Raw genomic sequence first — 23293 nt, 5'->3', positions numbered from 1 at the left:
TAAACATTTGTAGCATTTGTTCTATTCTCCTGAAAAATGTGGTTGGGGTCTTGATGGGGATAGCTGCCCTGACCAGCAGGGCGGTGAACAGGGGCTAGGAACCCAATAAGATCTGGAATGAAAGGGACACGAGACACGAATAATGACAGCAAGATAGGTTTCTTTTTTTTATTATTATTATCTTCAATGTATAGATTCACTGTAATGACAATCAAAATTACAGCAGGCGTTAGTAAAAACAGAGAAGTTTATTCTAAAATTAATCCTACTATCTCCCCCACCCCAAAAAATATGTAACAGTTCATCAATCTGAGTGTTACCCCTGTGCAGGGACCAAGCTGATCTCTGTATTATTCTAATTTTAGTATCTGCACTGCCAAAAGTAGAACTCATTCTTCTTCTCTTTTTAAAATTCATTTTCCCAGGAGTCGGGTGGTAGCACAGCAGGTTAAGCGCATGTGGCGCAAAGTGCAAGGACCTGCGTAAGGATCCCAGTTTGAGCCCCTGCCTCCCCTCCTGCAGGGGAGTCTCTTCACAGGTGCTAAAGCAGGTCTGCAGGTGTCTCTCTTTCTCTCCCCCTCTCCTGTCTTCCCCTCCTCTTTCCATTTCTCTCTGTCCTACCTAACAACAATGACATCAATAATAACAACAATAATAAGTACAACAACAGTGAAAAACAACAAGGGCAACAAAAGGGAAAATGAAAGAAAAAAATTCATTTTCTCAGAGCAGCTCTGGCCTGTGGTGGTGGTGCTGGGGACTGAACCTGCAACATCAGAGCCTCAAATTCTTTGCATAACTATTATGCTATCTCCCTAGCTTGGGAACACTCATTCTAACATTTAAATGCAAAAGAACTTTGACTAGTTTGAATAATTAAAAAACAAAATCCAGAGATCTTACACTACCTGATCTGAAGACAGTGTGGTACTGCTACAAGGGTAAACACACTGATCAGCGTAACAGAACAGAAGAATGCTAAAGCAGACCACAGACTCGTTAGTGATTTTTGGACAAGAGGATCAGTGTAAATTAACAGGAGATAGTTTTAATAAATAGTACTGAGGAGCCAGGAGCTTATATACCTGATTCCATACACACATTTCCATATGCAAGGACATGGGTTCAAGCCCCTAGTCCCCACTTGCAGGAGGGAAGCTTCATGAGGGGTGTAACATGCAAGACAGGTTTCTGATCAAGCTGCAAAATTTTATTGTGTTCACAGGCATTATAAGGCTTTGGGGAAGGAGAGGGGAAGTGCTGGAGGAGGAGGAGGAAGGGGGAGCAAACCTCAAAGCGGAATGTTCCTTGCAACAAATGGCGGAAACCAAACTGTGTGTTGACTCACTTGTGTTGACTCACTTGATTACTGATAAATGGTTTACCTGAGGGGAAATGGCCTGCCCAGGGGGGAATTAACACTTGTCTTGAGGGCTTCCATTTTCTCAAAGCTTATCATCTATCAAGCAGAGAAATGGCTCCTGGCAGATAGCATTAAATTTGTAGATGTCTCTGGATAGTATATTCATTTTGATGACGTTAATTCTGCCAACCCATGAACATGGAATATCTTTCCACTTCTTTGTGTGTTTTTCAATTTCCTTGAGTAGTGACTCATAATTTTCAGTATACAAGTCTTTCACTTCTTTGGTTAGGTTTATTCCTAGATATTTTATTGTTTTTGTTGCTATTCTTCAAGAATTTTACATCTCTTCCTATTTTTGTAGTGTTTTGATCATAAGGGATGTTGTATTTTGTCAAAGGCTTTCTCTGCATCTATTGATATGACCATGTGGTTTTTGGTCTTAGGTTTGTTGATGTAGTGGATCACGTTGATTGATTTATGTATTAAACCAACCTTGCATGCCTGGGATAAACCCCACTTGGTCATGATGAACAATCTTTTTAATATACTGCTGTATCCAGTTGGCTAGAATTTTGTTCAATATTTTAGCATCTATGTTCATCAGAGATATCAGTCTGTAGTTGTCTTTTTTGGTTGTGTCCCTGTCTGCTTTTGGTATCAAAGTGATGTTGGCTTCATAGAAGCTGGAAGGGAATATTCCAGTGTCTTCAATCTTCTGGAAGGCTATTAAAAGTAGAGGTATTAGTTCTTCTTGGAAGTTTTTGTAGAATTCATTTGTAAAACCATCTGGTCCAGGACTTTTATTTTGGGGAAGCTTTTTGATAACTGTTTGAATTTCATTAGCTGTGATGGGCCTGTTCATTTATCTACTTCCTCTTTACTTAGTTTTGGAAATTGGTAGGTATCTAGGAAATCATCCATTTCTTCCAGGTTCTCTAGCTTGGTGGCATATAGTTGTTCATAGAAGCCTCGCATGATATGTTGAATTTCTGTGGTGTCTGTTGTGATATCTCCTCTTACATTTATGATCTGATTTATTTGGGTCTTCTCCCTTTTTTGTTTTATGAGTCTGGCTAAAGGTTTGTCAATTTTGTTTACTCTTTCGAATAACCAACATTTATTTTCTTTTGTATGGTTTTCTTATTTTCAATGTTATTTATTTCTGCCCTAACTTTAGTGATTTCTGTCCTTCTGGTTGCTTTATGGTTCCTTTGTTATTTTTCTTCTATGTCTTTAAGATGTGCAATCAGGCTGTTTATTTGTGTTTTTTCTTGTTTCCTAATGTGTGCTTGTATGGCTATGAACTTCCCTCTCAGTACTGCCTTATCTCTGTCCCAAATATTTTGATAGCTTGTGTCTTCATTTCCATTGAACTCTCAGAACATTTTGATTTCTTTCTTTCTTTCCTCTTTGACCCAGTAGTTGTTAAGGCGTGTATTGTTGAGCTTCCACATTTTGGGAGTATTAATAATATTTTGTTTATTGTTAAGTGTTGGTTTAATTCCACTGTGGTCTGAGAAGATGCTTGGGATGATTTCAATGCTCTTGAATTTGCTGGTGCTGTCTTTGTGGCCTAACATATGGTCAATCCTTGAGAATGACCAATGTGGATTTGAGTAAAATGTGTATTCCAGTTTCTTGGGATGAATTACTCTGAAAATGTCCAATAGTTCTAGTTTATGTATCTCCTCATTTAGCTCCCTTATGTCTTTATTGATTTTCTGCCTAGATGATCTGTCAAGTTGAGAGAGTGGGGTGTTGAAATCCCCTACTATGACTGTGTTGCTATTAAAATGTTGCTGTAGCTCTTTCAGTACACATTTGATGTATTTAGATGGCTTCTCATTGGGTGCATAGATGTTAATAATTGTGAAGTCCTCTTGATTGACTGATCCTTTGAGCATTAAGTAGTGTCCATTCCTATCTTTTTTTTTTTTTTTAAATATTTATTTTTATTTATTTATTCCCTTTTGTTGCCCTTGTTGTTTTATTGTTGAAGTTATTATTGTTGTTGTCGTTGTTGGATAGGACAGAGAAAAATGGAGAGAGGAGGGGAAGACAGAGAGGAGGAGAGAAAGATAGACACCTGCAGACCTGCTTCACCGCTTGTGAAGCGACCCCCCCCTGCTGGTGGGGAGCCGGGGTTCGAACCGGGATCCTTATGCCGGTCCTTGTGCTTTGCACCACCTGCGCTTAACCCGCTGCGCTACAGCCCGACTCCCCATTCCTATCTTTTTTAATCTTATCTATTTTAAAGTCTATTGTGTCAGGTATGAGAATAGCTGTTCCTGCCCTTTTTTGTGGGCCATTGATCTGTATGATGTTTTCCATCCTTTCACTTTGAGTCTGTGTTTGTCTTGTTGAGTTAGGTGGGTTTCCTGTAGACAGCATATTGTTGGTTGTGTTTTCTGATCCATCTTCCTACTCTGTGCCTTTTAATAGATTAATTCAGGTCATTGACATTTATCGATATCAAGGACTGAAGATATTTTAACGCCATTCTTATAGAGTTTTAGTGTTCTGATTTATGGCCTATTTATGGTGGTCTGACTGTTTATAGGAGACCTTTCAGAACTTCTTTCCGGGCAGGCTTGGTGATAGTTGATTCCTTCAACTGTTGCTTGTCTGAGAAGGTTTTGATGCCTCCATCTAGTCTGAATGACAGTCTAACAGGATACAGTATTCTTGGTTGAAAGCCTTTCTCATTGAGTACTCGATAGATATCTTGCCGTTCTCTTCTGGCCTGTAGTGTTTGTGTGGAGAAGTCTGCTGCTAATCTTATGGGTTTTCCTATGTAGGTGACTGTTTGTTTTTCTCTTGCAGGCTTCAGGATCCTTTCTTTATCCTTATTCATTTCCATTCTAAAAATGATGTGTCTCGGTGTCTTTAAGTCTGCATTAATTCAGCTTGGGACCCTCTGGGCTTCTTGAATCTTTATGTCTTTGATGTTGTCTAGACTAGAGAAGTTTTCAGCTATTATGGCCTGAAGAATACTTTCTTCCTCTCTCTCTCTTTCTTCCTCTGGTAAGCCAATAATGCGTATATTGTTTCTTTTGAAGACATCCCATAGGTCTCTGTTGTTGTTTTCAGTATCTCTTAATCTCTTTTTGAGATCTCTTAATTCTTTTTTAGTTGTCTTTAATTCATCCTCTTTCTTGCTTATTCTATCTTCAGCCTCATTGATTCTATTCTCTCTGCCCTCTACTGTTTTCTGGAGTTCATCTATTTTGTTACCCTGTTCTGATACTGTTTTAGCTTGTTCAGCTAGCTGTGTTCTTAGCTCAGCTATTTCAGCTTTTAGCTCTCTAATAACCTTGAGATAATTAGTGTCTTCTTCCAGAGTCTCATTTGTTGTTTCTGTATTTCTGATAACAATTCTTTCAAACTCTTTACTCACTCCTGTGATTATTTCCTTAGCTAGTGTTTGGATGTTGACCTCATCATTTTGTGCTTCTCCCTTTGGGGGGCTTTTAGCTGGACTCTTGTCCTGGTTAGTTTCTCCAATATTTCTTCTTGTTTGTTTACCCATTTTATATATTATGTTATGAGTTCCCTCTCTCAGTACTTTTCAAATTACTGGTCACTATTGCCTGGATTGACTTGTGTGTAAGTAAGGTAATTAAAGGGTTCACAGTTGTGGAAGGTAACAGTTGTTTCAGTAGAATTTTAATCTCTGATTTGGAGCTCAGTAGTTTAAAAGCCTTTTTTGTTCTTTTTCTTCCCTGTAGGCTATGGGAGTCTGAGGGTTTTTAAACTATAAGTAGGCTTTTTAGGTTAATCACTGACTCCTGACCAAGAGATAAAGCAGGGTGGGGCAGAGATAATCCAGTGGTTATTCAAAGAGACTTTCACAGCCCCACCACTATGCCGTGGAGGTATAGGTCTTCTCCTGAGTTTCCTGGTTAGATCTCTGTCCCCTGGTGTCAGCCCAGGGCCTCCCTGCTGCTGCTCCAGATTCTGAGGGCAATAGTAATGGAGACTCAGAGTTGCACTTGGTGAGTCTCAAGGGAGTTTTCTCCTCTCTTCAGCTGTCCCCTTGTTGGTGGGACAGACTGGAGGTGGTGTCTCAACTGATAAACTGCTGGACTGTTACCAGCCACCTAATCTCTCCATAGGCTCCTCTTTGACCACCAGCCACACATGTTTGCACTCACTGGTGATTTGATGGGTTCCTGAAGTTGTTCTAGTCCTGTCTTGTTTTGGTCCCAGGTGGTCTCCTTTGGTATTCCTAGTTTATCCGGAGAGGAGGGCAGAGGAGAGAAACAGAACTGCTGCTGCTCGTAGCCCCGCCTCCAGAAGTCTCAAAATTAATCTTTTCATAATGCTGGCTGGAACTGGAGGGTGTGAAACTAGGGGAAACAGTTCTGGTCCTTGAGATTTGTTTTTCAGGGCTGTAGTTCCAAAATGTCCTCGATTTACTAGATATTAAAATTTACAGAAAAACAAGAAAGGGTGACTCTTGTCTTCTGAAAAGGAATGTAAGCATGTGCCAGAAAGAGTTATAAGAATTAGTTTGGACCGTAATTGTGACTGGATTCCAAGGTTCTTTTTTTAAAAATTTTATTATCTTTTTAAAAAAAATTATTTAAGAAAGGAGACATTAACAAAACCATAAGGTAGGAGGGGTACAACTCCACACAATTCCCACCACCCAATCTCCATATCCCATCCCCTCCCCTGATAGCTTTCCCATTCTCTATCCCTCTGGGAGTATGGACCCAGGGTCCTTGTGGGTTGCAGAAGGTGGAAGGTCTGGCTTCTGTAATTGCTTCCCCGCTGAACATGGGCGTTGACTGGTCAGTCCATACTCCCAGTCTGCCTCTCTCTTTCCCTAGTATGGTGGGTCTCTGGGGAAACAGAGCTCCAGGACACATTGGTGGGGTCATCAGTCCAGGGAAGCCTGGCCGGCATCCTGATGTCATCTGGAACCTGGTGGCTGAAAAGAGAGTTAACATACAAAGCCAAACAAATTGTAGAGCAATCATGGACCCAAAGGTTGGAATGGAGGAGAGGAAGTGTTGGGGGGAGTACTCACTGCAAACTCTAGTGTACTTCTGCTTTCAGGTATATATTTTGCACTATTTTATGGATACCTGTGAACATATGCTCTATCTGACGGAACCTGGTATATATCTAGGTTTTGGTTCTTTGTTACGAAGTGAACCACCTGGGATGGAATTAGAGAATACTATGAAAGGAAAGGTCTCACCCGAGTAATGAAGCTGAAGGGTTGTCACTCCATACCTGAAGTCTCTGGACACAGTCTGAGCTGAAGCATGTTAAGGTGGCACTTGTTGCGTTCATTAGGTTGCAATCAGCAGATGCAGTATTATTTGATATGAATTGGGAGAGGCATGCAGGAAAGTGGGCCCTACCCTAAGGTTCCAGGACTGGGGGAAATATAGGCTCTATAGTGGAGATGTGAGGTTCCTGCTGTCTTAGGGTTCAAAAAGACAATGGATAGTTATTGTTATTATCACATTATTTGGTGATTGGGTTAACTTTGAGAAGTCCTTTTTGTTAGGGTTTGCTGTATAGTACCCAGTATCTTGTGTATAGCTGTGCCACCGGTTGCTTCTGATCTACTTCGTCTAGGCTTTTGTCTAGGCTTTTTAGGAAGTCGGGCGGTATAGCGCAATAGGTTAAGCACAGGTGGTGGAAAGCGCAAGGACTGGTGTAAAGATCCCGCCCGGTTCGAGCCCCCAGGTCCCCACCTGCAGAGGAGTCGCTTCATAAGCAGTGAAGCAGGTCTGCAGGTGTCTATCTTTCTCTCCCCTTCTCTGTCTTCCCCTCCTATCTCCATTTCTCTCTGTCCTATCCAACAACGATGCCATCAATAACAACAATAACAACAACAACAATAATAAAACAAGGGCAACACAAGGGAATAAGTATTTTTAAAAATTATTATGTTTATTTATTTATTGGATAGAGACAATCAGAAATTGAGAGGCAGGGAGAGAGAGAGAGAGAGAGAGAGAGAGAGAGAGAGAGAGAGATAGAGACCAAGACGAGACCTGCAGCACTACTTCACCACTTGCAAAACTTTCCCCCTGCAGGTGGGGACTAGGGGTTCGAACGTGGGTCCTTGCACATTGTGACATGTGTCCTCAACCAGGTGCACCACCACCTGTCCCCAACTCCATGGGTTTTAATCCCAGTTCCATGGCTTATAGTGAGACAGTAGGCAACTTACTTAAACTCTCCGTGCCTTCATTGCCTCATCTGCCAAGCAGAGATAATATTAATATCTACCTCCTAGGGGTAGATTTGTGGATGGTATATATGACTGCACTTGCAAAAAAGCATTTAAAAGAACATGGCATATGTGGGTACTATGTGAGTGTTAGCTGTGCTACTTCATGAGTTTTGGACTCTAGAGTTATCTAAGTTGGAGATCGTTCCTCACATTTGAATGAAGGAATATTCGTAAGGAAGGAGGCGAGCAGGCAGCAGGACAGAGGTAGGCAGAGATGTGGAGCAGCTTTAGCCTAATCCTATGGTGAGTCTACTCGCCTAAAAGGGAACGTGAGTGGGGTTATTAATAATGTCTCTTATTGAGAAAACACAAGTAGAACCTGAACTGGGGTTGGTGTAGTGCACCAAAGTAAAAGACTCTGAGTGGGGGGGGGGGGAGTACAGGTCCAAAAAGGATGACAGAAGACCTAGTGGGGGTTATATTGTTATGTGGGAAACTGGGAAATGTTATGTACAAACTATTGTATTTACTGTTGAATGCAAAACATTAATTCCCCAATAAAGAAATTAAAATAATAATAATGTCTTTTATTCCTCACCAGGCGTTCATTTGTAAAGTGGTGAGCTCCACAAGCTTGGCCATATAGTCTTGTAAAGGGGAGTCAGTAGCCTCCAGGGCATTTTTCAGAAACCAGGTGTCCACATGAGCTCTGGAAGTGTGCACCTGCCTCTGTGATGAGTGTGTGAGAGCAGTAGCACACGCGTGTGCTTATCATGTTTAATCCTGCTTTGGTGTCTTGCGGTCATCTCGACTCCTGTGTTAGAAGTGGAAGAGACATGTTCAGAACGTGCCATCTATTCGAGGCACCCTGGATCTGTGCTGCTTCACAGTGAGATGTCGCCATACCAATTGCTCAGGACTTAATCAGCATTTAGATAATCTGCCCCTCTCTGGGCGATGAAGCACGGAAACATTGCCAGATGTGTATTTGGTTTCTAGGAGGTGGCTTTCTCAGTCGTCAGATTTCCATTCACACAGGACAAGGCAACATTAAAACAAGATGAGTCACTGTGGACAAATAGGAAATTGCTTACTTTCCTGACTCCGCAGCCAGGAAATACAGAGGGCGTCTGAGAACATGTCAGTGCCCACGGGGTGGGGTTGGGGGGGTCAAAGTCTGTGAGGGAGCCCGTCTCCCAGTAACGTATCTGTTTCCTAACTTCAGCCCGACACTCTGGGAGAGGTGCACCTCAGCCTGACAAGAAGGTCAGATCTAGGAGAGGCAAACTGAATGTGAATAGCTTCAGTTACAGATGAATTAGTTCTTGGGGTGTCATTGTTTTAATACCAGTGCACAATTAAATCTCTGAAGTCATTTTCTAAGTGGAAGAGGAAACTTTAAAATAAAGTGTGGTAGAGACAGTGAAATTCTGTATAGATTTTCCTCTAAGGAAAATATGACATGCTTTGCTTATTAATATCAAGTGCACTGAGAAGCAGTTTTATTTGATTAAAATAAAGGGCAAAGAAACATTTTTTAAAAAATTTTTATTAGTTTTACTTATTGGCTAGAGACAGCCAGAAATTGAGAGGGAGGGGGTGATAGAGAGGGAGAGAGACAGAGAGACACCTGCAGCACAGCTTCACCACTTGCAAAGCTTTTCCCTGCAGGTGGGGACTGGGGGTTCAAACCTGGGTCCTTGCGCACTGTAACGTGTGTTTAACCAGGTGCACCACCACCCGGCCCCCAAAGAAATGATTATTTTAAAAGAATATGGAGTAGCACTAGCTGATTCTGCACTATTTCCAAGCATTGGTTAGTTGGATAGTAAACAGTTCATCCATCCACCTACTCATCCATCCTTCCATTGATCCCATCAGTCTACCCACCCACATATCAATTCATTTGTTCCTTTCTTCCTCCCTTCATTCATTCAAATGGAATACATCAAATGTCTGTTGTGTGCATTTTCTGTGCTCTATGCTGGACACATCAACGAAATCAGTCACAAAATACAAAACAATGATGACAATGGGTGCTGAAGAGAGAAAACAGAATAGAAACTGGGACCCCTTGTTCATGGCTCACCACTGCCAGAGTAGAATTGGGGTGTTTTTCTGAAGCCTATGCACCAAGCAGAAGTCAAGAGATACTGAATTTCAGTGGTCTGGATGCAATGGATGACTGACTGCTCAGATGCTTACTGGCTTGTGCACACATTCATTCATTTGACAAATCTCCGAATCCCCCCCAAGACATACCAACTGGACTCATTTCCAATTCTTCAAGTAGCTTCATTTCTGTAGTCTGTGCCAGTGGTAGCTTTCTTTTCTTTTAGTTCTCCTAGGCCCCACTGGGTTGCTTTGCTCAGCTATGCCAGAAGACCAGCTGCTTAGGTGAGATGTTAAAAGGAAAGCCTAATGGAGAAACGAAATGATTCCATCAAGAAAAATGGTTAATTGTGGTTCCTAAACCTTCCCTCCCCAAAGATTTTGGAAATAGTGCTGTCAGGTTGCGTCGACCACATCTGCACAATTCCCCAACATAGTGCAAAGCTAATTCATTTTCATGTGCTAAGCAGGAGGATGGGTTTGTGTCTTTATCCCTTAGGCTACAGAGGAGCTGGCCAATATTCCTTGTGATAGCTTGTCACTCTGTGACTCAGTGGTCAAAATAAAACCCACGGGACCTGACTCCTGGAGCCTGTGCTTCGCTGTAACTTCCTCGTTTCCTTTTCCTGCTGGTGAGTTTGGTTCTTTAGAATGGCATGGGATGAAGCGAATGCAGCCATCGATCCAGAGCAGAGGTAAACAGGACAGATGGGCAGTGTAATGTACTGGTCTGAGCACTTGCAGTCATAGTAGAAGTAGTAGTCATTTATGTGCCAAAGATTGTATTCGTAAACTTGTCTGGATTATCTCATCTAAATTTCACCATAGTTCCAGGATGTAGGTTGTGGTGTTATTTTTCAATATAACTCAGCTAACTTTTCCACAATCACCATGCTTTAAGTGGCAGACTCAGAACCAGGACCTAGATTTCTCTGACTTCAAAGTTCATTCTTTTATTCTTTTGCTCATTTTCTCTCTCAAGAAAGTGTACTTTGGCATGAAAGAAAAATAACACCTTCAATAGAAGCTATGTGGTGGTAATAAGCAGCTTAAACACTCTGTCCTTCACCCTATGCTCATGGATTGGAAGAATTAACACTGTCAAAATGACTATTCTACCCAGAGCCACGTACAGATTTAATGTAATCCCTATCAAGGCTCCACCAAATTTCTTTAAGAGAATAGAAGAAAATATAAAAAGTTGTATCTGGTTCCATGCTGGCTTCCCTGGGCAGATGACCTCACCAATGTGTTTGGAACCTCACCTTTCTAGAGCCGTATCCCAGTAGAAACAAGCTGGGGGTATGAATCGACCTGCCAACACCCATGTCCAGCAGAGAAGCAAGCAGTTACAGAAGTCAGAACTCTCATCTTCTGCACCCCAAAAAGAATTCTGGTCCATACTCCCAGAGGGGCAAATGATAGGGGAAGTAAACCAGAGGGCTCTACCCTCATTCCACTGGGACCTGAAGCATTGGTCACCAGGAATGTTTTTATACCACCACTGAAAGTGAAGTGAATCTGGAAAACACCAGAAGCCAGGCACTGTTTCTCTTATCTGAGAGAGAAGAGGAAAAAAAAAGAAGAAGAAGGGAAGACACTTGGAAGTAATAAATAGGTGTAGCGGTAAACGAGAAAGGAAGTGAAGGCAGGACCATTGAAAATAATGGGAACTATATATCAGCCCATATCAGTGACCTTGGGAGAATTACTGCAGTTTCCAAAGGAGGGTATGGAACACAGGACTCTGGTGGTGGGAACTGTATGGAATTATATCTCTATTACCGTACAGTTTTGCAAATCAACATTAAATCTCTAATGAAAATAAAATAGATGAATTAAAAATGTAAAAAAAAAAAGTTGATCTGGAACCAAAAAAATACCTAGGACTGCCAAAACAGTCCTGATAGAAAAAAACAAGAATGGAGGCATCATGGTTCCTGACCTCAAACCATACTGGAAGACTACTGAAATCAAAACTGCCTGGTACTGGAACCAAAATACACACACACAACAATGCAATAGAATTGAGAGCCCCAAAATAAGCCCCACATCTATGGACATCTAATTTTTGACAAAGGGGCAACATTAAATGGAGAAAGAAAAGTCTTTTCAAAAACGGTGTTGGGAAAATTAGATTGAAACATACAGAATTATGAAACTGGACTACCACATTTCACCTTGTACAAAATGGATCAAGAATTTGAATATTAGGCCAGAAACTGTCAAATACTTAGAGAAAAGCATTGGCAGCATTCTTTTTACTTTAGTTTTGTTTGTTTGTTTTACCACAGGACTGCTCAGCTCTGGTTTACAGTGGTGCAGGGGTTTGAACCTGAGACCTTGGAGCCTCAGGCATTAGAGTCTGTTTGCTTACTGTTATGCTGTCTCCCCCACCCAGCAGCATTCTTTTTGATGTAAGCTTAAAAAAAATTTCCATTACTCAAGTCCTACTGCAAGAAGAACAAACACAAATATTAACCAATGGGATACATAAAAAATGAGAAGCTTATTGACTGCAAAAGGAATTAGCACCAAAACGGAGAGATTCCCTATAGAGTGGGAGAAAATCTTGACATGTTATACACAAGACAAAGGGTTAATAACTAAAATACATAAAGAACTAACCAAACTCAGAAACAAACATGCAATCAAAACAAAACAAACAAACAAAAAAACCCAAGTCCATTGAAAAATGGGGGGAGTCAGGTCCTGGAAAAGGATGACAGAGGACCTAATGGGGGTTGTATTGTTATGTGGAAAACTGAGATACGATATGCATGTACAAACTATTGTATTCACTGTCAAATGTAAAACATTAATCCCCCAATAAAGGAAAAAAAAGAAAACTGGGGGGAGGACATGGGCATAGTCTCCAAAGGACCAATAGACATGAGAAAATAGTCACTGATGATCAGAGAACTGCAAATAAAAACGAAATAGCATTCTACACCTTTGAGAATGTTATCCATTAGAAAGAATAGAAACACCAGGGGGCAAACGGTGGTGCACCTAATTAAGTGCATACATTACAGTGTGCAAGGACCCAGGTTCAAGCCCCCGATCCCCACCTGTAGGGGGAAAGCTTCATGAATGGTGAAGCAGGACAGCAGGTGTCTCTCTGTTCTCTTCCTCTCTATATCCTTCACCCCTCTCAAATTCTCTGTCTTTATCCAATAATTAATTAATAAAAAAGAACAGAAACACCAACTATTAGAGAGGCTATGGGGGAAAAGGAATTCCCCTACATTTCTGGAGGGAATGCAAATTGATCCAACCTCTGCAGAAAACAGTATGAAGACTTCCTAGAACTCTGGAAATGGACCTACCCTACGACCTGGCAAGTCCTCTCCTGGGGAAACAAAGACACTTATTTGAAGAGACCTATGAAGCGATTCCCCTGCAGGTGGAAAGCCGGGGGCTCGAACCAGGATCTTTACTCCGGTCCTTGCGCTTTGCGCCACCTGTGCCTTAACCTGCTGTGCTACCGCCCGACTCCCTGGGATTATTTCAATATGTTTTCCCTTTCTCTGAGATTTGATGCCTTAAGTGCTGGCTTCCTCAGTAGCCCTGAACTCCAAGTTTTGTCTCCTCATGTCTTGAAACTTCCAAAAGTTTTCCAAGTGTATTAGTTGCCAGTTTATACTTCGCTTCTTAGACTATTTTTTTCTGCTGGAATTCAGCACTCTGAATTGACTTTTCAGAAAGAGAGAGGGAAGGTGAAGGGGAGGGAGGGAGGAAGGGAGGGAGAGAGAGAGAGGAAGGGAGGGAGGGAGGGAGAGGGAGAGGGAGAGGGAAAGAGAGAGAGAGAGAGAGAGAGAGGGAGAGAGAGAGAGAGAGAGCAGCTCCTGAGTTTCCTCTGCTGCTGTGGAGGCTGGGCTTGAATGTGGGTCGCAAACATGACTCAGCAGGTGCACTGTCCAGATGGGCTATCTTGTTAGCTTTCTTTTTCGACTCTTAGCCCCAAGATTCTCATTCTCTGCTCCCTCTTCCGTTACTTTATTTCATGAGATGCACAAGAGAGAGAGGGAGGGGGAAAGGGAGAGAGAAAAGCCAGAGCACCACTCTGGAACACGCAAAACTGAGGACTGAACCAGGAGTCTCAGGCACATAAGTCCTGCACTCCCCTTGCTGAGCTATTTACCAGGGGTAGCATCAAGTTTCTTATGATGCTTTGAAGGGGGGAATTGGAAGCAGAATTTCAGATTCTCCTCAATGAATTTATCTTCTCTCTGGGGAAATGGAATGTTATGCCCTGTCTGCATTCATATATTGAAACCCTAACCCCCTATGGGGTAGTATTTGGAGGTGAGGCTGTTGAGAGGTGATTGGATATGAGGGTGTAGCTCTCCTGAGTGAGGTTAGTGCCTTGTAAAATAGACCCTAGACAGTGCTCTCACCTTTTCACCATGTGAGGACACAGCAAGAAGATGGTTGTTTGTGAGCCAGAAAATGGGCCCATACCATTCACTGAGTTATGAACTTCCTAGGCTCCTGAATTGTGAGAACTGTGTTTATTGTGTATATCATCCCCATCTGTGATGTTTTGTTATAGCAGTCTAATAGAATGCAAACACCAGCCTTTCTTTTTTTTTAATTTTTAAAAATTTTTATTTATTCCCTTTTTTGTTCCCCTTGTTGTTTATTGTTGTAGTTATTATTGTTGTTGTCGTTGTTGGATAGGACAGAGAGAAATGGAGAGAGTGAGGGGAAGACAGAGAGGAGGAGAGAAAGATAGACACCTGCAGACCTGCTTCACCGCCTGTGAAGCGACTCCCCTGCAGGTGGGGAGCTGGGGTTCGAACCGGGATCCTTATGCCGGTCCTTGTGCTTTGCGCCACCTGCGCTTAACCCGCTGTGCTACCTAAGTCCGACTCCCTACACCAGCCTTTCAAGTCCCTGCTACTTTGGACACTCTCTGCCTTCAACTACATTCTAGTCATTCTCTGCCGAAAGTCTAGTCTGCGTTAAAACTCCCCCAACCCAATGAAAACTATATATCTAACTGAACATTTGGGGTAGTTGCTTAATCTGGGGAAACCCAGGCCCACCAGCAAGACTCTGAACCACTGTTTGCTGAATATACATATTTAAAATATTTATTTACTTTGGATATTTTGGAGGGAAATTGAGAGAGGAGGGGAAAATAGAGAGGGAGAGAGACACCTACAGTATTGCTTCATTGCTTGTGAAGCTTCCCCCCTGCCACTGGGGGCCAGAGCTTGAGCCTGGGTCCTATACTATATAATACACGCGCTGTACTAGATGCGCCACCTCCTGCCCCCTTGAGTCCATATATTTTTGATAAGCAAGGATTTACTAAAAGAATTAGAAAGGTGGAAAATAAATGTGTGTGCTTTATTCTGCGACTCGGGTCTTTGTGGCCCTCTCTACTCTGTTCCTTACAATCTTTGCATCTCTCCCTGGCTTTCATGTCCTAGCAGCTCAGATGACGTAGAACTGCTCAATGTGGTAGTGTAATCAGAGCAAAATTTTTTGTGCTATTGTCCTTTCTCTTAATGTTCTGTCACTTCTACATTTAACCACAAGCTATGAAACATTTTTTTGCCTTTTTCTCCCTTTCTAGGTTCTCCACCGTCTTTGCAATACAAATAAGTATTAATCCATTGCTTGAGCATCTTTTTGAGAAAACCACTTTACTTCTTCCCTGTCAAGTGGTGGATAATAATTCCTGCTTGTCTTGTGCTCTATCCTGCCTAGAATTGGAAATGTCCCACGTTTATATCCACTGCCATGTCCACTCTTCTAGGAGTCCTAAAATCCTGATGGTGCATGCGTGTGTACGTGCGTGCGCGTGTGTGTCTGGGATCTGTGCACGTTTGATATCACCTCTCCAGGTTGCTTTTTCATTCACGCAAGAGACACAGAAAAAGACGGGTAGGAATAGAGACAACGCAGAATAGGGGCTTCCTCTGTTGCTACAGCATCTTGCATGTGGTTCTGGGGGTGGAACCTTGGCTGCATGTATGCAAGACATGCACCCTCCCTTGCTGCCTTGTAAACTCTCTCTGGTTCTTGTTTCTTTTATTTATTTATTCCCTTTTGTTGCCCTTGTTGTTTTATTGTTGTAGTTATTATTCTTATTGATGTCACTGTTGTTGGATAGGACAGAGAAATGGAGAGAGGAGGGGAAGACAGAGAGGGAGAGAGAAAGACAGACACCTGCAGACCTGTTTCACCGCTTGTGAAGCGACTGCCCTGCAGGTGGAGAGCCGGGGGCTCAAACTGCGATCCTTATGCTGGTCCTTGCACTTTGCGCCACACGCGCTTAACCTGCTGCGCTACTGCCCGACTCCTGGTTCTTGTTTCTTTTAGCCATAGGAAACACACTATGACTTAAATCTGCCATTAAGATCTACATGGTGCAGGTCAGAAGGGTATCAGTGTGATTCAGGCTTATTCATTAAAAACTTTAGCACCAACCAGATGTTTGAATTGGCTAAAAATAACTTGTTTGCTCAGATGGACTAAAACACCAGATACTATGGTGGTGGGTAAGAGGAAAGGTTCTATATGCTAAAGCCATGATTTACCAACCACTTGGGGGGTATGGAGTGGGGACAACACTTCCAAAGGGTAAATGTCAGGCTATCCCTTAGATCTGTCTACTAAATCAGAAGCTGGAGTGGAGGCAATTCTTCCCTCTCCCTTCCCTTTTCATATCCAAATAGAAGCCACTGTACTAGAGCAAGGGGCATTGAGGACACTGGCATCTGTGGGTGGTAAGTTTTCCATGATTTTCACTGTATCTTGGCTCAACAGAGAGCTACAAAGGAAATTACTGAGCGAATAAAATTTGTAGGTATGAGACCGGATTCAGCTGTACTGTTTATCCACTCTACGTCTGGAAGCTGTTGATACAATCTCTTACACAGCAATGTACTAATGAGAATAGATGCTTGATGAAAACTTAGGACTTTCCTGGCTGGTTTTATTGATGATGTCATTGATGCTATCACTGAAATGATGAAAGATTTGGAGTTAGTATCTGCAGTGTCTTTGGAGTTTCTGGATGAAAACTGGTTGGTTGGTTGGTTGGTTGAAGTTTGATTTATACCAAACACACTGTCATTATACTAATCCTGAATCTCATGGTCAAGTTGCTTCTTTTTTTAAAATTAAAAAAAAATTATTTTCCCTTTTGTTGCCCTTGGTTTTTTTTATTGTTGTTGTAGTTATTGTTGTTGTTGTTATTGATGTCGCCGTTGTTGGATAGGACAGAGAGAAATGTAGAGAGGAGGGGGAGACAGAGACAGGGAGAGAAAGATAGACACCTGCAAACCTGCTTCACCTCCTGTGAAGCGACTCTCCAGCAGGTGGGGACCCGGGGGTTCGAACTGGGATCCTTCCATCGGTCCTTGCACTTTGCATCACATGCGCTTAACCTGCTGCGTTACCACCCGACTCCCGGTCAAGTTGCTTCTTCCCTTCCCCAATCACCCAGGTTTTAGGGATATATATAATTATTTTAATTCTCTTAAAAAGAAGTTTGGCAGTATGTACAAATAGACTTTCAAATGTTTATTTCTGGTTTCAAGTAAATTTCTAGATAGGTACTTAAGAAATAGACAGTGATGGGGCTGGGTGGTGGTACACTTGGTTGAGAGCACATGTTACAGTGCACAAGTACCTGGGTTTGAGCCCCTGGAACCCCACCTGCAGGGGGAAAGTTTCACGAGTGGTGAAGCAGGTCTACAGGTGTCTCTCTCCCTCTCTATTACCCTCTTCCCTCTTGATTTCTGGTTGTCTCTATCCAGTAAATAAATAAAATAATAATAAAAAAAGAAATAGACAGTGGTGAAGCAGTCTTCAGGTGTCTCTCTTTCTCTCTTCCTTTCTATCACCCTCCTTTCCTCTAAATTTCTTTCTTTTTTTTTAAATTTCTTTATTGGGGAATTAAAATATTTTACATTCAACAGTAAATACAATAGTTTGTACATGCATAACATCCCCCAGTTTCCCATATAACAATACAACCCCCACCAGGTCCTCTGTCATCCTTCTTGGACCTGTATTCTCTCCACCCACCCGCCCCAGAGTCTTTTACTTTGGTGCGACACACCAATTCCATTTCAGGTTCTACTTATCTTTTCTTTTCTTATCTTGTTTTTCAACTTTTGCCTGAGAGTGAGATCATCCCATACTCATCCTTCTGTTTCTGACTTATTTCACTTAACATGAATTTTTCAGGGTCCATCCAAGATCAGCTGAAAACGGTGAAGTCACCATTTTTTACAGCTAAGTAGTATTCCATTGTGTATATAGACCACAACTTGCTCAGCCACTCTTCTGTCGTTGGACTCCTGGGTTGCTTCCAGGTTTTGGCTATTACAAATTGTGCTGCCAAGAACATATGTGTACACAGATCTTTTTGGTTGGATATGTTGGGTTCCTTAAGATCTATCCCTAGGAGAGGAATTGTAGGATCATAGGGTAGGTCCATTGCTAGCCTTCTGAGAGTTCTCCAGACTGTTCTCCACAGAGGCTGGACCAATTTACATTCCCACCAGGAGTGGAGGAGGGTTCCTTTGACCCCATACCCTCTCCAGCATTTGCTGCTGTTACCTTTTCTGATGTCTGACATTCTCACAAGAGTGAAGTGGTATCTCATTGTTGTCTTTATTTGCGTTTCTCTGGCAATCAGAGACTTGGAGCATTTTTTTCATGTGTTTCTCAGCCTTTTGGATCTCTTCTGTGGTGAATATTCTGTCCATGTCCTCCCCCCATATTTGGATGGGGTTATTTGTTGTCTTGTTGTTGAGTTTGGCAAGCTCTTTATATATGTTGGTTATTAAACTCTTGTCTGATGTATGGCATGTAAAGATCTTCTCCCATTCTGTGAGGGGGTCTCTTGGTTTGGGTAGTGGTTTCCTTTGCTGTGAAGAAGCTTTTTAATTTGATGTAGTCCCAGTGGTTTATACTTGCCTTAGTCTTCTTTGTAATTGGATTCGTTTTATTGAGGATATCTTTAAAATTTATGCAGAAAAGAGTTCTGCCAATATTTTCCTCTTAGTATCTGATAGTTTGTGGTCTAACATCCAAGTCCTTGATCCACCTGGAATTTACTTTTGTATTAGGTGAAATACAGTGGTTCAGTTTCATTCTTCTGCATGTTTCAACCCATTGTTTCCAACACCATTTGTTGAAGAGACTCTGCTTTCCCCATTTAATAGTCGGGGCCCGTTTGTCAAAGATTAGATGTCCATAGGTGTGGGGGCTCAATTTCTGTTGGTATTCTTCGTGTTGGTTTGGCCCCCTTCCCCCTACCTCTGAGAGAAATGGTTTGGTCCTTGCTAGTTTCCCGCCCCTCTTTCTCCCCGCCCCGTATGCTAAGGACGTGCAGAGTCCCAGCAGCAGTGGAGAAAGAAACATGGAGAAGCACATGGTGTGGTGATTTGCCCGTTCGTGAATAAAGATTAAACTGCAGCTTCTCAGCCCAGCCGTGTGTCCCCGAGTCTGTCTCTGTCTACCACCGCAACGCTAGCCCGGCCTGCTGGAGCCCCGAAACACTAACAACAAATTTCTTTCTGTTATATCAAATAAAATAGGAAGGAAAAAAAAAGGGTATGCTGGAGTGGTGAATTTGTAGTGCTGGCACAGAGCCCCAGCCATAGCCCTGGGGCGGGGGGGGGGGGGGGAGTCTTACCTTACTCACAATTTCCTTTCTTGTAAAATGGGACTAATAATATTTAAATCCTTACAGTATGTTTAAAGAAAATAGGTATGGTGGATCTGCAATTTGCTTCCTGGGTCTTCTTTAAGGAAGGAAACGCTCATTCCTCTAACTTTTGAGATTGGTGGCAACTGAAAGTGTTCAACTGAGTTGTCCCTCGTTGGGATTTTGCGGGCCGAGTCACTAGCTCAACAACCACCTCGCACAAAATATATGTGCAGGCTCAGCCCTGTCGCTCGAACTCAGATATCTCTGGTCAGCCATTTCCATTCTAGTACTTCCTGTGGGGTCAGCTGAAATATTCACTCGAACTGTCCAACTTCTGGATCTGCCCATTCTTCCTTCTTGCTTCTCTCTTCCTCAAATATGAAGCCCTAGTAAAACTCCTGCATGCTGATCTTTGTCTCAGTGTTTCTCCTGGAATTTGAAATTGTAGAATATACTCTATGCTTTGTCAAACAAAATATTCTGTTCACGCCCTTTCTCTATTTTAATGCATTTTTTTTAATTGCTAAGTTTGACAAGTTCTTTATGAGTTTGGGTTATTAGCCCTTTATATGATTTGGCATGTAATGATCTTTTCCCATTCCATAAGGAATCTCTCTGTTTTGGTAATGGTCCTTTCATTGTTCAGAAGCCTTTCAGTTTGATGTAGTCCCATTGGTTTATTTTTGTTTTTCTTGCAGTTGAACTTGAGTTGTTCAAATTTTTTCTTAAATTTCATTTTATTAGTGATTTAAGAATTATTGACAAGACTGTGGGATAAGAGGGGTACAATTCCATACAATTCCCACCACCAGAGTCCTGTATCCCATCCCCTCCCTTGAAAGCTTTCTTATTTCTTATTCTTTATCTCTCTGGGAATATGGACCCAGGATCATTATGGGGTGCAGAAGATGGAGGGTCTGGCTTCTGTAATTGCTTCTCCACTGAACATGGGCACTGGCAGGTTGATCTACACTCCCAGCCTGTCTCTCTCTTTCCCTAGTGGGCCGGGTCTTTGGGGAGGTGGGGTTCCAGGACACATTGTTGAGGTCATCTGCCCAGGGAAGTTAGGTTGGTTGGCGTCATGGTAGCATCTGCAACTTGGTGGCTGAAAAGCGTTAAGATATAAAGCAGAACAGATTGTTTAATAGTCAGGAACCTAAAGGTAAGAATATAGCAGATGAGATTTGGGGTTTTCATGTTGTAAGAGGCTAGGCAGTCTATTTTAGGTATATTCCAAGGGGCCCATGACTTTACTAATATTTGCCTGAGCCCAACAGCTAACATGCAGGTGGGCTAAAAGTATTTATGTTTTTAAAGCAAACATCAAAAAGTCCTGACATTGTTTTCCTCTAAATATTTGATGTTTTCTAGCCTGGCATCCAAATATTTGATCCATTTGGAGTTCACTTGTATGTGGTGAAATGTGGTGGTCCAGTTTTATACTTCTGCACGTTTCAATCCAATTTTCCCAGAACCATCTGTTGAAGAGACTTTTCTTTCTCCATGTATTGTTTTGTGCCTCAATGTAAAAAACTAGGTGTCCGGAGACATGGGGGCTTATTTCTCAGCCCTAAATTCTATTCCGTTGGTCTGTAGTCTATGGGACTGTTTTTGTTCTGCTACCAGACAGTTCAGAGTGTTATAGCCCTGTACTATAATTTTAATTCAGAAAGCATGATGTCCCTGTTCTTTCTCTTTTTTCCCCCTCAAGATTGCTTTAGAAAACCTGGGTATTTTCTTAATTTTTAAAAAAATTAAAAAATTTTTATGTTTATTTATTTTTCCCTTTTGTTGCCCTTGTTTAACATTGTTGTGGTTATTACTATTGTTGTTATTGATTTTGTTGTTGTTGGATAGGACAGAGAGAAATGGAGAGAGGTGAGAAAACAGGGGGAGAGAAAGACAGACACCTGCAGACCTGCTTCATCACTGCAACTCCCCTGCAGGTGGGGAGCCAGGGGCTCGAACCAGGATCCTTAAGCTTTGTGCCACATGCGCTTAACCCGCTGCGACACTGCCCTCACCCCCCCCCTTTTTAAAGGTAGCAATAAAGGCAGAGAGCGACCACAACATCAAAAGTTCCTTAAGTGGTGTGGGGACTGAGCTCGAAACTGGCTTGTGGACTATCCAGTTTTGTCAGTTCTGTTCTACTCTCTTAAACAAATTTTGTGGGACCTTTGTGGGAATTGCAATAGATTTATGTATGGCTTTGGGTAAAATAGTCATTTTGATGATAGTAATTTGTCCAACCGATGAATATGGTATATATCTTTCCACTTCTTTGTATCTTTTTTTGTCTCCTTGAATAATGATTCATAATTTTTAGTATATAGGTCTTTCACTTCTGTTGTTTTATTTATTCCTAGGTATTTGATTGCTTTTGCTATTTGATTGTATAGTAATGGGATAGATATCTTCTAACTTGGTGTTTGCATAAAGGAATACTATTGATATTTGTATGTTAATCTTCACCAAAGAAGACATCCAAAGGGTCAACAGACATATGAGAAAATGCTCAACATCACTCATAATCAGTGAAATGCAGATAAAAAGTACAATGAGATATCACTTTACATCTACGAACATGTCATACTGTAGAAAAGACAGGAATGCCAACTGTTGGAGGGGCTGTGAGAGAAAAGGAACTCTCCTACACCACAGATGGGAATTCAGTACAGAAGAGAATGCAGTGAAAAATAGTCTGGAGACTCATCAGAATGCTAGAAATGAGCCTACCCTATAACCTGCCAATTGCATTCTGGGTGATATATTCACTGGAAACAAAGATACATGTCTGAAGAGACCTATGTACACCTATGTCCCTAGCAGTGCAATTTGTGATAGACCAAACTTGGAAGCAACCCAGATGCTCGATGACAGAAGAATGGTTTAGAAAATTGTAGTTTACATATACACTATGGAATATTATGCATCTGTAAAAGTGATGAAGTCCTTTCCTTGCCTCATCTTAAATGGAATTTGGAGGAATCATGCTATGTGAGAAGCCAAAAAGAGAAAGACAAATACTGGATGATTTCACTCAGAGGTGGAACTTAAAGAAACAAGTGTTTTCTGTAGATCCTTGTGGATGAAGTTCAGGGTAGGAGTTGTAGTAGTGGCAGTCAGCACAGTGTCATAGTGAAACCCGTGGATTTTGGAATCAAACAGCACTGAGTTGACATGCCAGCTGTGCTAGTCACCACTTACATAATCTTTGTTATGTCATCTCTCTTACCCTCTGTTTCTTCGTTTAGAAAAGGAGGATTAGGGAGTTGGGCGGTGGTGCGGCAGGTTAAGTGGATGTGGCGCAAAGCGTGAGGACTGGCCTAAGGATCCCGGTTCGAGCCCCCAGCTCCCCACCTGCGGGGGGAGGGGGGTCACTTCACAAGCAGTGGAGCAGGTCTACAGGTGTCTCTCTGTCTCTCCCCCTCTCTGTCTTCCTGTCCTCTCTCGATTTCTCTCTGTCCTATCCAACAACAATGACAGCAATAACAACAACAACAGTGGGTGTGGGTGGGTGTGGAGAATACAGATCCAAGAAGGATTCAGAGGACCTAGTGGGGGTTGTATTGTTATATGGGAATCTGGGGAATGTTATGCATGTACAAACTATTGTCATTACTGTTGAATGTAAAACATTAATTCCCCAATAAAAAAATAGTACAATAAAAAAAAACCAAACAACAACAAGGGCAACAAAAGGGGGAAAATAGCCTCCAGGAGCAGTGGACTTGTAATGCAGGCACCAGGCACCAGCAATAATCCTGGAGAAAAAAAAAGGGAAAGAAAAAAAGAAAAGGCAGATTGTGAGAAAAACCTACCTTTTGGTTTTGGTTTAAGAATTACCCAAGATAAAGCTCATGGTATAGGCTGAGAGCGTGTTTAATAAAAGGAGTCATTATTTTGCTGTAATCAGTGGAGATTCATAATATGA

The 23293-nt window shown here is 41.9% G+C and overlaps 1 pseudogene; it reads right to left on the bottom strand.

The window, feature by feature from the left end:
* Positions 1–285: 285 nt before the first annotated feature.
* On the bottom strand, positions 286–386 carry LOC132536027 (U6 spliceosomal RNA; annotated as a pseudogene).
* Positions 387–23293: the final 22907 nt, after the last annotated feature.

This window comes from Erinaceus europaeus, chromosome X, assembly GCF_950295315.1.
Source record: "Erinaceus europaeus chromosome X, mEriEur2.1, whole genome shotgun sequence".
Lineage (NCBI taxonomy): Eukaryota > Metazoa > Chordata > Mammalia > Eulipotyphla > Erinaceidae > Erinaceus > Erinaceus europaeus.
This window is presented reverse-complemented; position numbering and strand designations above follow the sequence as displayed.